This window comes from Schistocerca cancellata, chromosome 7 (genome assembly GCF_023864275.1).
Source record: "Schistocerca cancellata isolate TAMUIC-IGC-003103 chromosome 7, iqSchCanc2.1, whole genome shotgun sequence".
In the NCBI taxonomy this organism is placed as follows: domain Eukaryota; kingdom Metazoa; phylum Arthropoda; class Insecta; order Orthoptera; family Acrididae; genus Schistocerca; species Schistocerca cancellata.
The window spans coordinates 400,660,806-400,680,986 of record NC_064632.1 but is presented as its reverse complement, the minus strand read 5'-3'; positions in this window follow the sequence as shown (position 1 = coordinate 400,680,986).

Genomic DNA, 20,181 nt, shown 5'->3' with positions numbered 1-20,181 from the left:
GTTCTCTACAATGAAGTACTGTCTGAAAGAAGTTGCATAAATATTCAGTCAGATCTTGACAAGACTTCAATGGCAACTTGCTCTGAATGTTCAGAAATCTAACATTGTGCACTTCACAAAAAGGAAAAAAAAATGTATACTGTGATTATAATGTTAGTTAGTCACTGTTGGAATTGGCCAACTCGTGCAAATGCCTGGGTGTAACACTTTGTAGGGATATTAAAGGAAATGGCCACATAGGTTGAATTGCAGATAAAGCAGGTGATAGATTTGGGTTTATTGGTAGAGTACAGGAAATGTGATCAATCTATAAAGGAGATTGCTTACAAACCAAACATGTGACAGGTTCTAGAATATTGCTCAAGTTTGTGGAACCTGTACCAGGTAAGACTATCAGGGGAGGTTGAACATATACAGAGGAGGACAGCACGAATGGTCACAGGTTTGTTTAATCTGTGAGAGAGTGTCAGAGAGCTACTGAAGGAACTGAACCGGAAGGCTCTTGATCATAGACATGCGCTATCCCAAGAAAGTCTGTTAACAAAGTTGCAAGAAACAGCTTTAAATGGTTACTCTAGGAATATACTACAACTAACTATGTATCCCTCACATAGGGATTGTGAGGATAAGATTAGAATTAGATAATGCAAATTTAGACCATACATTATAGCCTGAACTTAGACCATTACTACTACTTAATTTTTAGGTTAACTGCAAGATGTCTGATTATAGTTGCTACAACAGTAAAGATGTTCTAAAAGGTAAGATTACCGTTAATACTGCCTACTACGGGGAAGACTATTTGTAAATCTATAAATTGTATAAAAAAATAATGAATCCACACATGCACAAATTTTCAGCTGGTTGAAATGGAGTTTATGTTGGCTACAATCACATGGGACCATGAACTAAAGTTGCAGTTTTGCAGAACAACTGATTTGAACTGTGGAACTTTTGACTGTTTCTGAATTTTCTTTGTTGTCTAAAGCATTAGACACTACACTGCAGGAATGCACATCTACAGCATAACTAAATTGATATGAATGTTGTTCTATATCAGAAGCAACACAAGCCTGCACGCGCACACACACACACACACACACACACACACACACACACACACACACACACACACACACACACCTGCTATGGCAGTCACAGCATCAGAGCAACAAGTGTTCCAGGCCGGGCTGTGTCTGTCCTATTCAACTACAGCTTACTCACTCCGAGCAGTCATACTCGAACAAGACTCGAGCGGCTGCACTTCCACTCTGCAGACCTCTTAGTGCCAGGCATAGTAGCTGTGATGTTGGCAGCCCCCTAGGACAACTCTAGCATTCACGTAAGTTGCTTCAGCGCATACTGAGGCGCACATTTATGACCAGACCGTCATTTTTGGTTTCATATTTGATGAAAGCAAGTATACTGTAAATGTTTTTCACTTGTTTATGCACTATTTGTTGGTTACCATGATCAGAACCCTGACTATTCTCAACAAATGCAGCAATTTTATGCATAGTAATTCAACACGTAATTCACCATAATCAAGTTTTAAGTTAAAAGTACAACAGTATAAAACACTCACAAACCATCCTCTCCGGCGATTCTGGATTGCTCACCAGAGTTTGGTCAATGTTTCACAATATCTGTCTGAGTTATTGCCATCCCAGGTTGCATGAAATTGATGAGGAGTGCCTCCTTCCAATCCCAAAACACAGTCACCATAAACTTTCCAGCCGATTGCGTCTGTATGAATTTCTTTGGTGACGGTGAACCAGAGTGACAGCACTGACGAGATTGTTGTTTTGTTTCGGGGGTGTTAACGAAACACCCACGTTTCATCTCATGTGACGATAGAGTCCAATAACTTCTCCTTATTGCCTCCCCCCTCACGTTGTTGAAGAAACTTGCGAGCACAGCCCCTCCTTGTGTCGGTTGTTCAGCATCCAGGGGACACAGCAAGCACACACATTGTGATAACCCAACTTTCTGTTAAGATTCTTTCAATTGTGCCATGTGAAGATCCAGGAATGCGTTCAACAAGTTCACAGACAGTGACCCTCCAATCTTTGAGCAGCTCGCTGTGGATCTTCTGGACAATCGCATCCGAAACTGGTGGTCTTCTACTCCATTCTTCACTGCGAACTTTCTTGTGACCCTCAGCAAAAGCCCTGCACCATTTGCAGAAGTGCTGAATGGACATGCAATCTTCACCTTAAACCTCAAGCAGTTGCTGATGGATCTCCATGGGCGGTAACTTCCATGCATGGAGGAACCAGATTACTCCTCGAACCTGGCACTTGGCGGGAGTGGCAATCAACACTTCCATCTCTGATGGCTGCCAAGCCAACACTGAGTGACATAGCGAATTGTGGATGTGCTGGCTCGAGAGTGGGGTTACTACTGCACACGGCACTGTTTTCAGATTGAGCTTAGCACCTTCCCTCAAGGCTGTAGCTCATTGGGAACCTTACTTTTGGTACAACCCTTGTAATTTATATTGTATAAATCTCTCAATTGCCATCTATACTATTTATTTAAATTTAAGCTACATGTGATCTGCATTTACGTAGTTATTTTGGAAGGAGTGTAGACTGTCACTGAGGGAGATGTCAAGTATTTTTTATATGATTTTTTAAAAATAGGTATATTTTGCAATGATCTAATCTCTGCATGCTCCCCCAAGGAGTGATCACTTTTCTCCTCCCACTGATACCCTGCTATTCCTCCCCCTTCCCCAGCCCGCTCCAGATTGCTGGTTCCATTCCATACAGTTGCAGTATGACCAGAGCAACTGGAGATCAGTTTTTTGTGTGTGTGTGTGTGTGTCGGGGGGGGGGGGGTGTTGGTTCCCCCCCCCCCCCCCCCTCTGAAGAAGGCTTTGGCTGAAAGCTCAGTGTGTAACAGTCTTTTTGCTGTGCATGTTTGCAAATCAATGTGTCTTCTCTATATTGAGTAGCAATCTAAGCTTTTCATAATATTGCTGGAAAACTTCATCCAGTTTATTGAAACTGGTGCCTTATAGGTGTAGCAAGTTAGCAGTCTTTGCATCACTTTCAAATCTTATCATGATCTGACTGGATATTTGCATACCTTTCTTCAGGTGGTTCTTCATTATAGGTAACAGTATTAGCCACAAAAAGTTTGAGGTTACTATTAATATTGTCTACTTTACTTCTACATCTATCAAAAATTCTGTAGCCAAGATAATGCGCTGTGCTCTCCCTGCAAAGAAAACCTTAGTCTAGTCCTAAATTTTGCATGACACCCCTATAAGATTGGACTTAATAATAAATGCAGTTAGGATATTGAGTCAAAAGCTTTTCATAAGTCAAAAAATACTGCATGAATGTGACAACCTGATCTGTGTGTTTCACGATGTCACGTGAGGGAAGTGATAGTTGAATTTCTCAACATTTTCGGAATCCATGCTGGTTGGCATGAGCAAGGTTATTTTGTTCAAGATATCTCATTATGTTTAAGCATAGAGTTTGTTCCAATATTATACAACAGATAGATGTCAACAACGTTGGACAGTAGTTCTGTGGATTACTTCTCCTATCCTTCTTGTAGACAGGTGTAACTTGTGCTGCCTTCCTTATATGCAGAGATATATTAGGGATTCTATCAGTTTTGTTTAATTTTAGCTATTTCAGCTGTTTTGGAATGCCACTGACACTAGTATCTATATCATCTTGTCATTGCAGTGATGTGAGAATCTGGGGCACTACTCCATAATTTTCCTTTGTAAAGGAACATTTGAAAATTGAGTTAAGCACTTCTGATTTTGCTTAGCTACTTTCAATTTCAGTTCCTGTGTTATCCATGAGTGTTACTATGACAGTCATTGAAGGCTTGACCCTTTCTTTTTTTTTGGCAGCCGAATGGATTTCATTCACAAGTTTGTTTGGGTGGTCATCCTCCGCAGCAAGCATAGAAATATTTGTTCTGTAAATAAAAACCATGTCTTCTTGCTGCACTGTATTTTACTTCTCCTAGATTCATTTTGCCTTTTTCACTGTAATGTGTCATTAGTGGGATAGTTCTTCGCATTTTTAGTTGGCATCTGTGTTTCCTCTCATGCGGTCACATGCTGGAGATCACACATAAAAACATGCTTATGTTTCGTAAATAGGGCTGTAGTCCGACCTCCAGCATGTGACCAGATGACAGGAAATGGAGATGCCAATCAAAAATGTGAGCTATCCCACTGATGATGCCTTAAAGTGAAAAGGTGAAACGTGCCTGTGAGAAACAAAATACAGTGCAGCAAGAACAGGCCGCTTTTATTTACAAAACAAGGATTTCATTTAGCTTATCCCTGACTGTAGCCATATTCTTTGTTTTACATTTATTATGCAGTGGTTGTTGTTTCTCTGAACTTCCTTTACAGTGACTGTATACTGTGGAGGGTCCCTGCCCATCATGAAACATTCTACTATGTACATGTTTATCCAGTGCACACAGTTCTTCCACATGCTCCTGTCCAGAACTATAAGTTTCAAGTTCCTCATTGTGAAGTGACTAATTTACTGAACATATAAATCTTTTTACTCTCATATATTGTCCTAGGTAATTTTCACAGTTAAAGTCTTCTGCAGTAATGACAGTATGAATTGGAAATGTATGCACTAATTAACTGAGGTTTGCTGTGAAGTTTTCAGTTACCTCTGCGTATGAGTCTGGCAGTTGATAGAAAGATTCATTTACAAGTTTATACCCACTGTTGATACTGAGTTTTACAAAGTCAGTCTTATGTGCTTTCTTACCTACCTTGCTCGCATGCTGTTTTGGTTTCTATGTCCGTGCATTGTAGTGTCTTGTCTATCGTGACAAATGCACTACCTCTATGTACTGTTAACCTATCCTTTCGATATACTTTTAAATTTTCCATAAAAATTTCACTGCTGTCAGTTTTGGGGTTTTTAACAGATTTCTGTACCTAGTATTTATTATGTGAGCTCTGCTGCGTTTTGGGGGTGCTTTGAAACCTATCAGTTTGTTTACATAAAATAGAGGATGATGAAGTAAAGGGAGAGGATGGGTGAGAAACTCATGACTTCCAGCTGGACAGAGCAGTGTGATAATGCAGTGGCGAAAAGTGAAAATTTATGCTGGACTGGGATTCAGACCTGGAGTCTCTGCTTCTCTGGAATGATTGTGCTGACTGCCTTGGCCATCCGGACATGCTTTTCATCTGACCAAAATTTCCAACGTATTGCATGCTGCAGTGCAGCATCACTCATCCATGAACACCGTTCACGCAAATTATTGATTCCCACAGGAGTTCAGATGGTACTAGTGCATCCACACTTAAACAGACATCAAGGATTTGTTGCACTCTTACAGGAATGTATATGTCTGAGTCACTCAGGTATATACATTTCTATCAGTTTGTTGTGGATGCTTTGGCAGTTGATCACTAGGCTTTTAATACTTTCACCTGTGGGTGGCATTTCTTTACTCTTATGCTAATGCTTCGGGTCTGTCATTATAAGGAGCAGATGGAAAGGTGGCTAATCTAAAAACACCTTGTGTAAACCTCACACCCAGTGAGCTACCTGGGTGGCAGCCTCTGATATATGTTGCACACCTGACCCATTTATGGGACTCTGTAGTTGTTCCACCTTGTTACAGTACACAGAGTACTATTTCGTGAGATTCACAGAGGCTGAAGAAACCTAAGTATCTTTAGCAACCAAATATCGTGTGGATATACATTCTCTGATCAAAAATATCTGGACACCACTGAGTAATGCAGAATTGGCCACTAGACATCACGAGAGGCAGAATTGCCAGTATAAAAGAAGGTGGGGAGTACTGGGTTGTCAACAGAGGAGGAGTGACAGCAGAATCTGTGCAGTGGGAGAGCTCAGTGACTTTGAATGTGGATGAGTCACTGGATGTCACTTGAGTAACAGATCCATCAGGGACCACTCGTGGATTCCAAAACAGCAAGAAGTCAGCTGTATAACTAGTGTCCAACAGTGTTTTCCAGAGATGCTGCTCACAACCGGATGAAAAGGCAGAAAGATTTGACTGAGTCACCAAATTCAACATTTAGGATCACTTGATGTGTTTGGTAAATATGTACTTTTACTTAGATGGTACAGCTCAGCAGCATGGGGAGAACAATGGGGAAAGGCACAGTGGTTGGAACAAACTGCAGGCCAAATTGAAGAAAAAAAATTTGGTGACAATCAGCAGCAGGTCTGTTTAGTGGAAGAAAAATTTAACAGGGCCCAGTGTTATGAGGAAGTGACATGGTCACCCATACAATATATTTTGGCCCTATGTCACATCGTGAATCCTAATATGACAAAGGCCAACAAAATTTCACGCTTGATGAAGGGATTCGCAGAAGACATGTCTCAGCTCTTCTGGTAAAGGATGCTATAACGACAGAGAAATTCATCAGGTGTTGCCAGCAAAACAAGGAAATGCAACGGAAAAAGACAGATGGAAGAGTTGAGACCAATTGCATGATGTGGTCTGTATAGCAGTTATGGGAGACCACAGTGAGCTCACCTCTCTCTTACTCCAGATAGTAAGTGAAGTGTTACAGCAATGTGTAGCAGCTAGAAATATTGGACTGAGTATACGAGAGATAACAGCCTTGAATGTCAATCTCATATACTGGGAGGTAATAAAGAATGCTAAGAAGATGAGTATTGATTCTTATCAAAAACCTTTGCCACCAGATGAAGACTGTGGTGTCACCGCCAGACACCACACGTGCTAGGTGGTAGCTTTTAAATCGGCCGCGGTCCGCTAGTATACGACGGACCCGCGTGTCGCCACTGTCGGTGATGGCAGACCGAGCGCCGCCACACGGCAGGTCTAGAGAGACGTACTAGCACTCGCCCCAGTTGGACAGCCGACTTTGCTAGCGATGCTACATTGACAAATACGCTCTCATTTGCCGAGACGATAGTTAGCATAGCCTTCAGCTACGTCATTTGCTACGACCTAGCAAGGCGCCATAGCATTTGATAGTTAATATTGTGAAGCCTGTACAGTAACAAGAGCTATGTTCTACAATTGTGGATTAAAGTTAAGTATTCTACCAGTTACTCTTGTTTTGCTAGTCTTATTTCTCTGACCTGTTCCAGACCTCACGCCAGCCTGCGTGAGCTTAATCGCGTGCCTTTCGGCTTCCTCCAAACTCCGTGAATTGGCTCCTGCCAATTCACAACAAAGACTTATGCTGAAGCCATCAAATGATGACCCAGTTTCTGACCAATGCAGGTACAATCAACTCCTATGGTAACTCCTATAGAAAAACAGACATTTGGAGGACAGAGAACAACAAACTAATGTTTTTCCACTGTGCCCTAAATAGATTGAATAGTATTACACTGAAAGAAGGATGTTTTTGACAACTAATACATCACCTAATATCAATGAACAGTTCTATTCATGCCTATGAATGATTATAGTTGACCTGTTGAACAAAGCCCATTACCGGACAAAGGCACTTGCCAACATGTTGTACCCATACAGAGGTACCAGCCACTTACCTAGCTAACAGCTAAGTGAGATGACTGACTGTGGGGGTGAGTTTAGCACAGATGCAAATCCTGCATGGTCGACAGTCACGGAGCTGTCAGGAAATTTCATTGACGTCATAGATGGCCAACCTGTGCAGGCGCTAGCTGACTTGGAACTTAATTTTCCATAATTATGGATGTTTATTGTTGTCACCCAAAGAAGATTGCCCCCCATGATGCAAAAGCAATTGTGGTGAAAGTCAAAAATAGGAAATACGTCAAAAGCTGATGAGAACACAGCCCTTCAGATGTGTTGGTTTAGGAGAATGTAGTTATAATTATTTTTGTTGGGAGGAACTTTTTGCAGGCAGTGCAAGTAGTCATAGACTGTGGAAGACTAGAGCTCCAAACTGGCAAAGCTATTCCAACAAGAACACATAATAAAGATTGCTCTGGATCAGGCTGTTCCAGCTCTTCGGCTCCGTTGTGAGCCGCGGAGCGCTCCCTGCTCCAGGGAGCCATGTCGGTCGCTGTCACCATTCAAGTGGGCTGGCACATGGCACGGCAGGCTGAGGCAGGCAGCAAGGGAAGCGTTTCGATGTGCCAGCTGCGTCTTACAAGATCGACAGGCTCATACTCTTAGCTGCTACGACATGGTGATATGCTACACCATGAAATACGATGTTCAGGAAATAAATAATAAACAACTGTTTTACAAGAAATTGCATACTAAATTTATTGGGCCTCTGGAGCTTGAGATTTTCTTTTCATTACAAGATCGGAAATATCAGGCGTCAAAGTGCTCGCAGCGTTAATGCGGAGGATGGCCTTCATTGTTGCATCCTGAAGAAACGATCGTTCCTTACTTTTTACTCTTTTCATTGCTGAGAAAAGCTGCTCACAACAATACGTAGATCCAAACATGCATAAGATCTGAGCGGCATTGTTGGGAAGCTTGGGAAATGTTTTTTGCTGTAATGAACGATACCACCATGACAAAACTATGTGTTGTAGTACCTCTCTTTCAACAAAGTTGAATTTTGCAAATCAATAACCTCCAATTGAAGTGACAATGACAAATCATCGGGGGAAACTGAAAAAGGAGTGCTGAACACCTTAAGTTCCATTTCCAAACTAGTTAGGTCTCGGAATCGTGTTTCAAACAACATGATTAGCTGCTTTAACTTTGCTTGATAATCGCCGAAAGTAGTACATTGAGGTAGTTTTAAAGAAGCAAGACAATTGAAGAACGTTAAATGTCCATTATTCATCTGCCTCTCAAATAAACGTAACTTTTCCGTGAACGCTTTGATCTGGTCGTGCATGTCAACGATTAGCTGCCCTTTGCCCTGCAGTGACAGATTTAAGTTATTCAGATGCATAGTTATGTCAGCTAGGAACGCCAGGTCTGATATCCATTTTATATCTTTCAGACAACGCATTTCTTCCCCTTTCATTTCGAGAAAAATGGATATTTCCTCACGAATGGCAAAGAAAACATCAAGAACTTTTCCCCGACTCAGTCAACGAACTGTACTGTGGTAAGGTATATCCCCATACTCTGCGCCCATATCTTTCAGGAATCCTCTGAATTGGTGATGATTCATACCGTGACACCGCACAAAATTCACACACTTCACGACATCTTTCATTACGCCACCTAGCTCTACTGTTTCAGCACACGGTGCCTCTTGGTGAATAAAACAATGAAGAGTCAAAATGTCTTTCCCGAATTCGTCCCTGAGTTTATTTTTCAAACTAGAAGCAAAACCTTGGTGACGCCCGATCATTTGTGGTGCATCGTCCGTCGCTACAGAATGGAGCTTATCCCACGGCAAATTAATATTGTCCACTGCTTCACAAACAGCTTAAAAAATGTCACATCCTGTTGTGGTGTAATCAAGTGGTACCACACCAAAGAGTTCTTCAGTTACTTGCAGTTCCATGTCGGCACCACGCACAAAGATTGCAAGCTGAGCACAGCCCGATATGTCGGTGCTTTCGTCAAGCGCTAGCGAAAATGCAACAAAGCTCTCCACCTTTTTCCTGAGCTGTGTCTCTAAATCCGCTGTCATGTCCAGGATTCGACGAGACATAGTTCGCTTCGACAGGCAAACCCTTTCAATTGCTTGCTCCTCCCTTGGAAACAAACATTCTGCAACTGCTACCATGCATGATTTTACGAGTGGTCCCACCAAAAACGGCTTGCCACTCGTCACAATGATGTGAGCAACACTGTAGCTTGCTCGGATTGCAGATTCAGTAGTGTTTTCTCCGCTCTCATTCACCTGAAAATTATAAACGCATTACAGAACACGAACTGTGTTACATGTTTTGATACCCTCCGTATTATGAAACCATTTTTGAACTTACGTCTCCTGGTATGTCATTCTTAAGCCTGGCTACCAGTTCTCTGCATGCAACGCCTTCTACCTGATCGCAGTGCGCTGCGTGAAGACGTGTATAATGTCGTTGTATATTGTACCTCTTCGCAGAATTAAATACTTTGTCATACAACACATTGCGGATGACCAACCCTCTCAATGAATAGAAAGGTATCCTCCAATAGACGTACAGGGCTCATAGCTGTCATTGAACACGGATTATTGCGTCAGTTGTGGCTGAATGCTGCCAGGGGGCAGGGAGTTTGCTTTCCCCCTCCACGCGGGCTCCGAGCTGCCGCAGTGAGCGCTCTGGAACGCTCCGGCTCCTTGGAGCTTGGTTGGAACAGCCTGCTCTGGATGGTTGTTGGTGGGAAGATGTTTGTATCCCCCTTCACTGAGACAAGTTCAGTTGTCAGTCAAGATGTTGTGTTAAACAGTGAAGCCTTTGTTGGATGCAAAAGATACTATGCTCATACAGAAAATCTCCATGCCAGTGATGATGATAAACATTGTGTATCGTGAAGGAATACTTTGAAACACCGTTGCTAGCAGCTACAGCTCATTCATGAAGGTATGTGTAGAGGAACAGCAGAACCAGTCCAGGAAGGGTAGCGCAGTGTCATTGACAAAGAGTAGTGCTTCACTACCACTGCAGACAAAGCAGGAGAAGAAGATACTATTGAATCACCAATAATATCTGGCAAGACTGTGAAATAACATCAGTGAATGATACCCATTTTGGGTCAGTTTTTGGATGCTTTCGAATCTTGGAGTGGAGAGAAAAAGAACAAGCAGCCAAAGAAAAAAAAATATTAACAATGGGATCATTCATCAACTGGCAAGCACTGATATAGTTTGTCGCCTGTTGAATGAAGAGTAATCCAAAAGGAAGTGAAGCTGATGCTGCAAGGTGACATCACTGAACCTTCAAAGGGTCCTTGGCTCCCGGGGTCATGAAGAAAGGTGGTACATGGCATTACTGTTTTGACTACTGACAACTGAAAAAAAATCATGAAGAATTATGTCTACCCATTGCTCCACATTGATGGTGCAGTAGATGGCTTGAAGAGAGCAAAGTAGTTCTCTACTATGGACATGCAGACAGGCTATCGGTAAATTGAGGTTGATGAGGCATTCTGTGAGAAGACTATCTTCATTACTCCTGATGGCTTTTGAGTTTAGTTTTTTTTTTAACTGTCCAATGCTCCAGCCACCTTCAAACATACTTTGACACCTTAAATGGACAATGTGCCAATCTATCTGGATAACACTGTATTTTTCAAAGACATTTTAATAACATCTAAGCCATCTGACATCTATGTTGAAGAGTGTTCAGACTACAGGCATCCATCTGAATCAGAAAAAGTGCATCTTTGCTGCCAAAGAAATAAAAATCTTGGGGAATCTAGTGAATGGTGGCTGAGCCCATCCTGAGCCAGAGAAAAGAAGAGCAGTTACAGCTTTTCCAAATCTCAGCATATTCATGACGCGAGAAGTTTTCTCAGAATATGCCTGTTCTACTGACGAGTCGTAAAGTACTTTAGTACCAACGCATGTTCTTTGTAAGAACTACTGAAAGGTGAAGACAAATTTTCCTGGAAAGAGGTGCAAGAAAGATCTTCCCTTGTCCTTAAGAAGATGCTAACACCCTCTCCAGTCTTTGCATTTTATGACCAAACTGTATTGTTTCTATTTGGTAAGCCATTCACTGTTGTGGTAAACCACTATTCTCTATGCTAGCTGACTAGCCTCAATGATGCATGAGGTCAACTGGCAAGAAGGGGACTAAAGCTTCAGGAATACGTCTCAATGGTATACACAGCGGACGCTGAAACAATCATTCGTCCCTTGCTCCATACGTGAATGGAATGAGAAGAAGCCCTAATGACTGGTACACGGGGCATACCCTCTGCCATGCAGAATATAGATGTAGGTGTAAATGTGGAAGGATGCCGACTGCCATTTAAGAAATACTTTGACAGAATACAGCAATGTGGATGAAATCTTAGTCATTGCTGCATTAAATGACATTGCTGGTGAACAGGGTAGATCCAGTACTGTTGAAAACCATATAAGTCGTGAAGGAGGAGGAACCAAGCATAGGATAATAACATAATAGCTAATAAACTGGATATTTTGTAAGAGGAAGTATGATCCAATGGGATGGAAATGGTTCCTCATCATCCCAGCTCATCTATGGCCAACTATCCAGAAATATATTTCGAGGATGCTCCAAAATCTGGTCACCTGGACTCATGAAGACTCTAGACGGAATCAGAAGTGCGCATCACTCACTGGTACCAATCCCACCTGCAGCAAAACCATACCACCCAGCTGGAATCAACAATGTTGGGAGGTTCCCAAAGCTAACAAATGGAAAACAATGAATAATATTCTGTACTGACTACCTCACCCACTATGCTGTCACCAAAGCTGTGTCAACTGTTGAAGCTCTGGAAAGTAAAGGTGCCTTATAGAAGACATAATTTTAAAGCACAGAGCAGCCTATTTGATGAGCTATGATTGTGGAAATATTTTCCTGTTGAGACTTGTATCTGAGTTAATTTCGCATTGTGACATCATCCACAGGATGACATCTGTCTAACACCCACAGACAAATTGCTCCCCAGAATTTATTTGTAAGATGAAAACAGATAAGGTTTCAATATAGGTTCCAGAACAGAGAGAGTGGGATACAATACAACCTTGTCATGACTTTTGCATATAACACAGTGAAGCAAGATACTGAAGGCTCTCTACTGTTCTTTCTGCTCCGTGGTCACAAGCCCGAAACGACAGAGAAGACACTGTTCCTGTGTCAACTGGATGATACTCAGGTTGACTATGTGAAACACCTCATCACCAGGTCTGAAGAAGAAAGGCAGGAAGGAGAAAGACCAAGAGCACTATTAGCCCAGTCAATGAAGGAAAATTTAGGGGGACAAATTCATGTAGCTGCAAATTTTCGCATAGTGGTAAGGGGGAGTGTCGTGAACAACATATTTAAGATCCTACCAGTGAGGTGGGAGTATGAGTGTGGAGGTAGGTTGGTATGTTAAGATCACTTTTTTGAAGATCTCAAAAACAGTGGCTTCTAGGGAAAATTTTTCCTATTACACAGTTGAACTACATTAAATTTCCTACAAAAAAGACCAAACCAGTTTTTCTCTGCAACTAATAGTTTCCAAATTGCAAGGGATGGTAAAATCACAGATTATTAAAAATATTGTTTTAATGGTATAAAGTTAATGTTTATCGTAAATGTAGTGTCTTAAGAATGAATATTAAATGTGTGTACCACATCTAAGTAGAACCATATTAAGGGATAAATTGTGTCTTGGGAGTGCAGAGTTGAAAGACTGGCGTGAAGGTTAGATGTGTGAGGGAAGGTAGGTTGCCAGATTGTGGTTATGCACATCCCTCCTTTATAGATCTGCAAAATGAAGAGCAAGTGGGCAATTCCCAATTTTCTCTATCACACTGTGCTACAAAAAGTGACTAAAGGTTATTTTACAAAGTTATACTAACCATTCCACAGCTCATCTTAAGAATAACTGGTGACACAGTGTGCACACATGGTTGGGAATGGTTATTTTCCACAAGGTGCATTAACACTACACAGAATACAGATATGAATTTGTAATAACATTTATACTGGGAATCCAAATGGAAAGAAGCAGTGTAAATCTCTGCACACCGTTTTACAGTGTTAGAGGAGAAACTAATTCCTAGTCATTCATTTTTCCAGGAAAGGCAACTTTCTCCATCATGTGCTCAGCATGCTTTTCAGTATAAAGATTGACGATTCTTTCCCAGCATTTCCTATCCAGTTCTGTCATGTGAGTAGACAAAAAAAAAATCATTAAGCTCGTGTTTATAAACTGGTATTATTTTCAGTTTATTGAGTGAGTGTTTATTTGCATTGTGAAAAGAGCTATTATGTAAAAAAAACCTCAGCACCTGGATGCAGTGACGCCTGCATGTACTTTCAAAAGGCTACACTTGTGACAGTACTACGTCATTCACAGAGAGCCGATTTCATTGTCTCCACTTTCAATGGCAATAGTACAATACAGCATGAGGATATTAAATGAAGCACCCTAGCCTCAGCTCTCTCAATATCTGAAGAAGCCCATAGGCTTAAATTGGCTCCTCCTGTAACAGGAGGAGGTCACCTAGGTGTAGATATTTCAACTCAAGTCGTACAATGCAGTGCAGGCAATTACTGCTCTAGATTTAAACATGATCAGTCCTGTTCCATCAGATGTATTGACATCCATGTTGTAAGACAAACTGTGGGTCTATGGTAAGTGGTCCACTCAGTGCATGTGGTCAGCACACTGCTCTGCTGCTGCTGCTGCTGCTGCTGCTGCTGCTGCTACTAGTTTTCAAGATTGGGGCCCCTAGCCACAACTTCTCAGTCAAGTAGCTTCTCAATTGCCATGACAAAGGCTATGATTACTCCACTTGACAACAGGACTTGACAGACTGGACAGTCACCCATCCTAGTGTCACCCAAGCTCAACAGCACTTAACTCCAGTGATCGGATGGTAACTGGTGTTACCACTGCAGCAAGCCCGTTGTCCAAGTAAAGACTCACTTAATAGACTGAAAATAACTCTGCTATATAACCATGAGCTCAATGAAGATATTTTGATGTCTTACATAAGAGTACTGGTCAGGAGATGCTGTGGGTGGGAGTTTATATAGTCCATCTGTAAACTGAAAAGCAAGGAGCACTTGTTGTGGAGGAAGGCGCTTTTCCCAGAAGAACTCAAAAACTGCTCTGCGGGTTGAATAAGAATCAGTTTCCCTTTTAGCAGTGTAGAACAGTGTGCAGAGATTTATATAGAATCTGTCCATGGGCTTTTCTTGCCTTTATATTATCAGCAACCCATTTTTGTAGCCAATGTAATGTTATCAAATTTTGTCTGCCGCAAACATCCACTCCTCCCCTCCTTCCAACTCACACCCCCCTGGGAGTGTCTGCTCACTGTGTCACCATTGATCCATAAGGCGAGCTGTGGAAGGGTCGGTATAACTTTGTGAAATATCCTGTAGTTGGTTTTTGTTGTGATGTAGTGCGGTAGAGAGAATTGAGAACTGTCTGCTCGCCTTTCATTTTGCAAACCTGTGAAAAAGGGAGTTGCATGACCACAGTGCAGTGACCTACCTTGCCTCATGCTTGTAACCTCCATTCCCACCTTTCCACTGTGTTTAATCCCCAGAACCCAAGTTACCGCTTAACTTAGATTTGGTACACACATTTACCACTTGTTCTTAATCCACTTCATTTAACAATAAACATCAATTTTATATGATTAAAAACTATTTTTAATAATCTGTGATTTTTCTGTCCCCATGCAACGCAGAAACAGAAAAAACGGTTAGGACCTTTTTGTAGGAAATTTAATGTAGTTTGATTTTGTACTGGTAAACATTTTTGGTAGAAGCCATGGCTTTAGAGATATAAAAGAAAAATGTAAAAATGTTGTCTTTACATATCACTCCACACTGGTCAGACTTTTTAGCATGTTGTTCATGAACAAATTTGTGACTACATTAATTTTTTTCCCTAGATGACATTTTTTGATTTTCGATGACTTGGCTATATAATGCTATGTACCGACCAATGAGATGCTGCTGGTAAGATTTAGTATGGATTTTTATTCCTCTGTGGAAAGAGAGACTATCAGAAAAGTTACTAAGGCATTGCTTTGGGCTGTATCGTATCCTTTATCACTTGTTAGTCATCACATATTGAATTTAAGATTATCACCATTCATCAAGAAGTTAAACTGCATAAACATCAACTGTGTCCTCCGTATGAAGCTCTGCTAAGGTCCAGAGATGCAGACTGATGATGGAATGTTCGAGGAAACCGAAGAACCACCAACGATTGCAGAGCTTCAATGGGAGGTGTACTTTCAATGCTGCTTATTGCAAACAAGATGTAGTGGGTTGGAGCATAAGTTTGTAGCATTTTTCTTTAAGTTTCGTAAATGCAACAGATACACAAATGGAGACTTAGTCATCAACAATATAGTCTCCTTTTCTAGTTACAAGAGTCTGTCAATGCTGGAGTAACTGTTTGATTCTGTGACTGTAGAAATCACATGGTTTTGAGGCAAATACTCATCAAGCCACATTTTCATCTGGGAGGAAGTTCCTTGCAGGTTGATCAATAGACAGCAGAAAAGTGAAAGTCTGAGGGTGTAAGATGAGGTGAATAAGGTGGTTGCAGAATGACTTCCCAACCCAACTCCTGTATAGTGTTTTCTGTCAGTCTAGCAGAATGCGTGTGGTCATTATCGTGGAGTAGCATCACTTCAGTCAGTCTTCTTGGTCATTGTTCTTGGACTGTGTGTGCAAGATGCCTGTGTTGTTGACAGTAAATGTCAGCACTGATGTTTACACATCTTGGAGGCAGTTCATAGCACCCCACACCATCGCTGTTCCACCAGATGCACAATGTTATCTTTTGTGGACAGATGCAGGTTTTTGTATGGGGTGTTACTGCTTTGTTTGGGCTAAACCATTCTTCTCCTTTCCATTTGTTAGCAAAAAAATTTATCACTTCTTGTTACCAGTAATGATACAGGACGGGAACAGTCAATTGATGACAAGCAAGCAGAGATATGGCTACCCGCTGATTTTTATCATTTTGGCTTAGAACATACTGTACCCACACATCTGAATTTTGAACTTTCCCCATTACATGCAAATGTCTCATGATCGTGGAATGACCACAGTTCATCACATCTGCCTGTTCTCAAGTACACGACATGGATAATTGTGGATTAATTTGTTTAAACGGTTGTCACTAAAGAAGTGTGCAGGTGACTTCAGTTTATATTTGTAGAGAGAGAAAAACTTAAATTTTATGTTTGTATGCATTAATGTTCGTCCATTATGCCTTTTACGAACGATGATGTGTATGTTTAAATAGCAAAATATATTTTTTTTGTGATACAATTACAGTTTAGCAGGTTCCAGATTTTTTTCCTTTACCTGTACTGTGAAAACTGACCTGCCAAATTTCACGATTCTAGATCAAAAGAAAGCATTCTGTACGCACTTTGATGAATGCGTTTTCAAGTATCAAAACATGTGACATAAATTTCCATAGGTTTTGATTGCATTGATTTAGAAGCTTACAGTTTTTACTGCACCAAGGGAACGTAGACCTCAGTATATGACGTAAATTTGAACTTGGTATGCCAAACTGTTGCAGAGGAAAAGGGTCTTAACAGACAAATGGATAAAAAAGTGACAAAAATATTTTTTCCTTTTACATAATTATAAATTATGAGTTTTCGGATTTTTTCCCTTTACTTGTAATGTGAAAGCTTGCTTCTTTCCAAATTTCACCGTTCTAGGTCAATGGAAACCACCCTATAGATTTTGATGAGTGAATTTTTGGGTACCAAAATGCATGACACAAATGGCCTTATCTTTTGAGTACACTGATTTAGAAGCTTCGTTGTTTTACACCTTCAAGGGACCATAGATGTCATTATGTAACATAAATTTCAACTTGATATGTCTGTTCCTGAACAAGAGGGTTTTCACAGTTTGGCAGATGGATGGATGGACAGACAGACGAGCAACAAAGCGAAACTATAAGAGTTCCAGTTTTACAAATTGAGGAACAGAATCCTAAAAACATTACTGTAGTACTTCTCAATATATTAGTTGCATGCAGGGGAGAAAATAATGTGTATTCTGCATTCAAAAGATAATTAAATGAAAACATAACAGACTGGATGCCATGTGTAGATGTTACACAAGACCTTGCAATGCAAACTGATTCTGTCCCTTAACATATATAATTTTTTGCTATGAAAGTGTTAGTTATTTTTTCCATGTGTGTGCAGTACACACAGAGGAACTGAAGGATTTCACTGAATTTGTCGACACAAATTACCAACAGCTCCAAAACCATTCCAGAACCAGATGGCTGTCATTGTACTCGGCACTTGAATCTCACTTCTGTTCTCAGGATAAAAAATATGTGCCCATAACAATTAGAAATTTTTGGAGTAATATCTTCTGCTTCTCTCCTTGAGCATCTCATTTTTAATTGCAGAATGATGTCTTTTTGAAAAAGAACACTATTCTATTGTAGATATTGTAGAAGTGCATGACTTATATGAAAGTGTTTTAATTTCACTGAAAAACAGGCTTAAGAATAAGTTCATCCCGGTCAGTCAGAGAAGCTTTAAATTCTTTTACACAAGCTGGCTTGGAAAAGGAGTGCCATGTGAACATGTACAATGTATCTTGTTTCTATGAAACTTGCTCTGATTATCCAGAAAAATGTTGTTACTAATGGAAGAATTCAAGGGCTTCAAATGGCTTAAACCTGATGACTTAAAGGACATTTGCTTTGAGGACATTCTTCCATGTCTTCAGTACTTACAAACCAAAGGTGTGAAAATAGATGATTCAGAATTGTTTGATCAGTTCTACAACATCAAGAATGGTTCCATATCTATAATGTTGGATGAAAACTCTACCTAGACCAACAATAGTGACCTTTATTTAAAAAGCGTCAGAATCTTGAAAAGTTTTCAGAAATTAAAAAAAAAAAATGCCAATTTTTCTTTGCATTTCCTGCTAGCAATGCATCTGCTGAACCAGTGTCTCCTCTCATAGCTGCTCAGTGGACAAAAGAAATGAGCTCTTTGTTGATAGACTCAGCAAAGGAATATTATAGGTCCAGTACAATTTCAAGGATGTGTCTTGGGATGAATTTTATAGCTATATTTTTCGAGATAACAATTTTGCTCTTCTCTCAGTAGTACATTCTATTGAAAAATACACTTTCAAAGGAAGCACAACTGTGAAAGACTGTAAATTACTTCAAGGTAATTATATTGTATTGAACCAATTAGATACCATTATTTAATACTATAGCATATTTTCGATGTATTATCTTCTACTCATATTGAGATTAGAGCACATTTATTACCCCACTACGTAAAGGATAAATAATTTATTGATTATATATAAATTATCAGATTTAAAAAAAAAAAAAAAAAAGAAAGAAAGAAAGAAAAACACAACTCCTGCTTTTTGTGAAGTATTGTTAGTTGATCACGGTAACCGTGGATAGAAACATTCAAGAAACTGTGTTATTCAAGTCACACAGAGTTGGCCAAGATGCTTAACAGAGAATTCTTCAAACAGTAGAAAATGAGGTAATTATTGCTATGATTCATCAGTAAGAGCCGTTATTTATCCGTGTAACATACACTTCAAAGAATATAGTGTAAAAGGTACTGGTGAGCAGCAAGTACACCTGAATCATAAACATGTGCGAACAACTGGGCCAAATAATTTTGAATTTTAAGTGCAGTTCTGTCTGTGAATTATCCTATATGTACTTTCAACATGATGATGCACCATCTCCCTTCAATATTTATGTCCACGAGCATCTGAACAATAGGCAACCTACTTGTTGGTTTGGAAAAGGATGTCCTGACACATGGCCAGTGTGGTTACTGAATCTTACTGTTGTGTCTTCTGCCCTGTTGGGCTACATCAAGTCATTAGTAAAGGAAATCCCAGCTGAAACTGAAGAAGGGGCTAATTGGTAGGGTCCTGCTTGCCTGGCTCATTGTACAGCACATTACAGGAATGTTTGAGAATGTACAGCAATTTTTTATGCGACATTATAAAACAAGCTTATAGACCAGTGCTTGTATCATGTATTATTTATTCAGCAAAGTGAACTGAAGACTGGACAGGGTGTCAACATTGTCGTGGTTGAGAAACAAGGGTGGAGGGGGCAGTGGTTTAGTGTACCCTCCAGTATTCTTACAAGTAGGGCCCTGTCACACAGTACATGTCTACTGTTTGTCATCTTCATTCGGAAGACTGGTTTGATGCAGTTCTCCACTTTAATCCATCCCATGCAAATCTCTTCATCTCTGTGTAACTACCTGAACCTACATCCATTAGAACATGCCTACCTTATTGAAGCCTTGCTTTCTCTTGAGGAGACAATTTATCTAGTAATCAACTTTGTTGTGTATTACCTTTGATATAAACTTGTATCTACAGATTTTCCCTGAGTGCTTTGTGCTCTTATGTAACAACATAATGTGTATCATGTGTTGTGAGTAATAAATGTATTTCTGTACTTAAAGGTCATGTACATTGTTACATGTGCTGTTCCATATTTCTGCAGACATAAAGGTCGTGTACATTGTTACATGTCATGTACCAGTATTACCCATGTACCAGTAATTCGGACTCCAAAACTGAAGAAACGAATTTCAGTGTGGACAATTTATGTTGT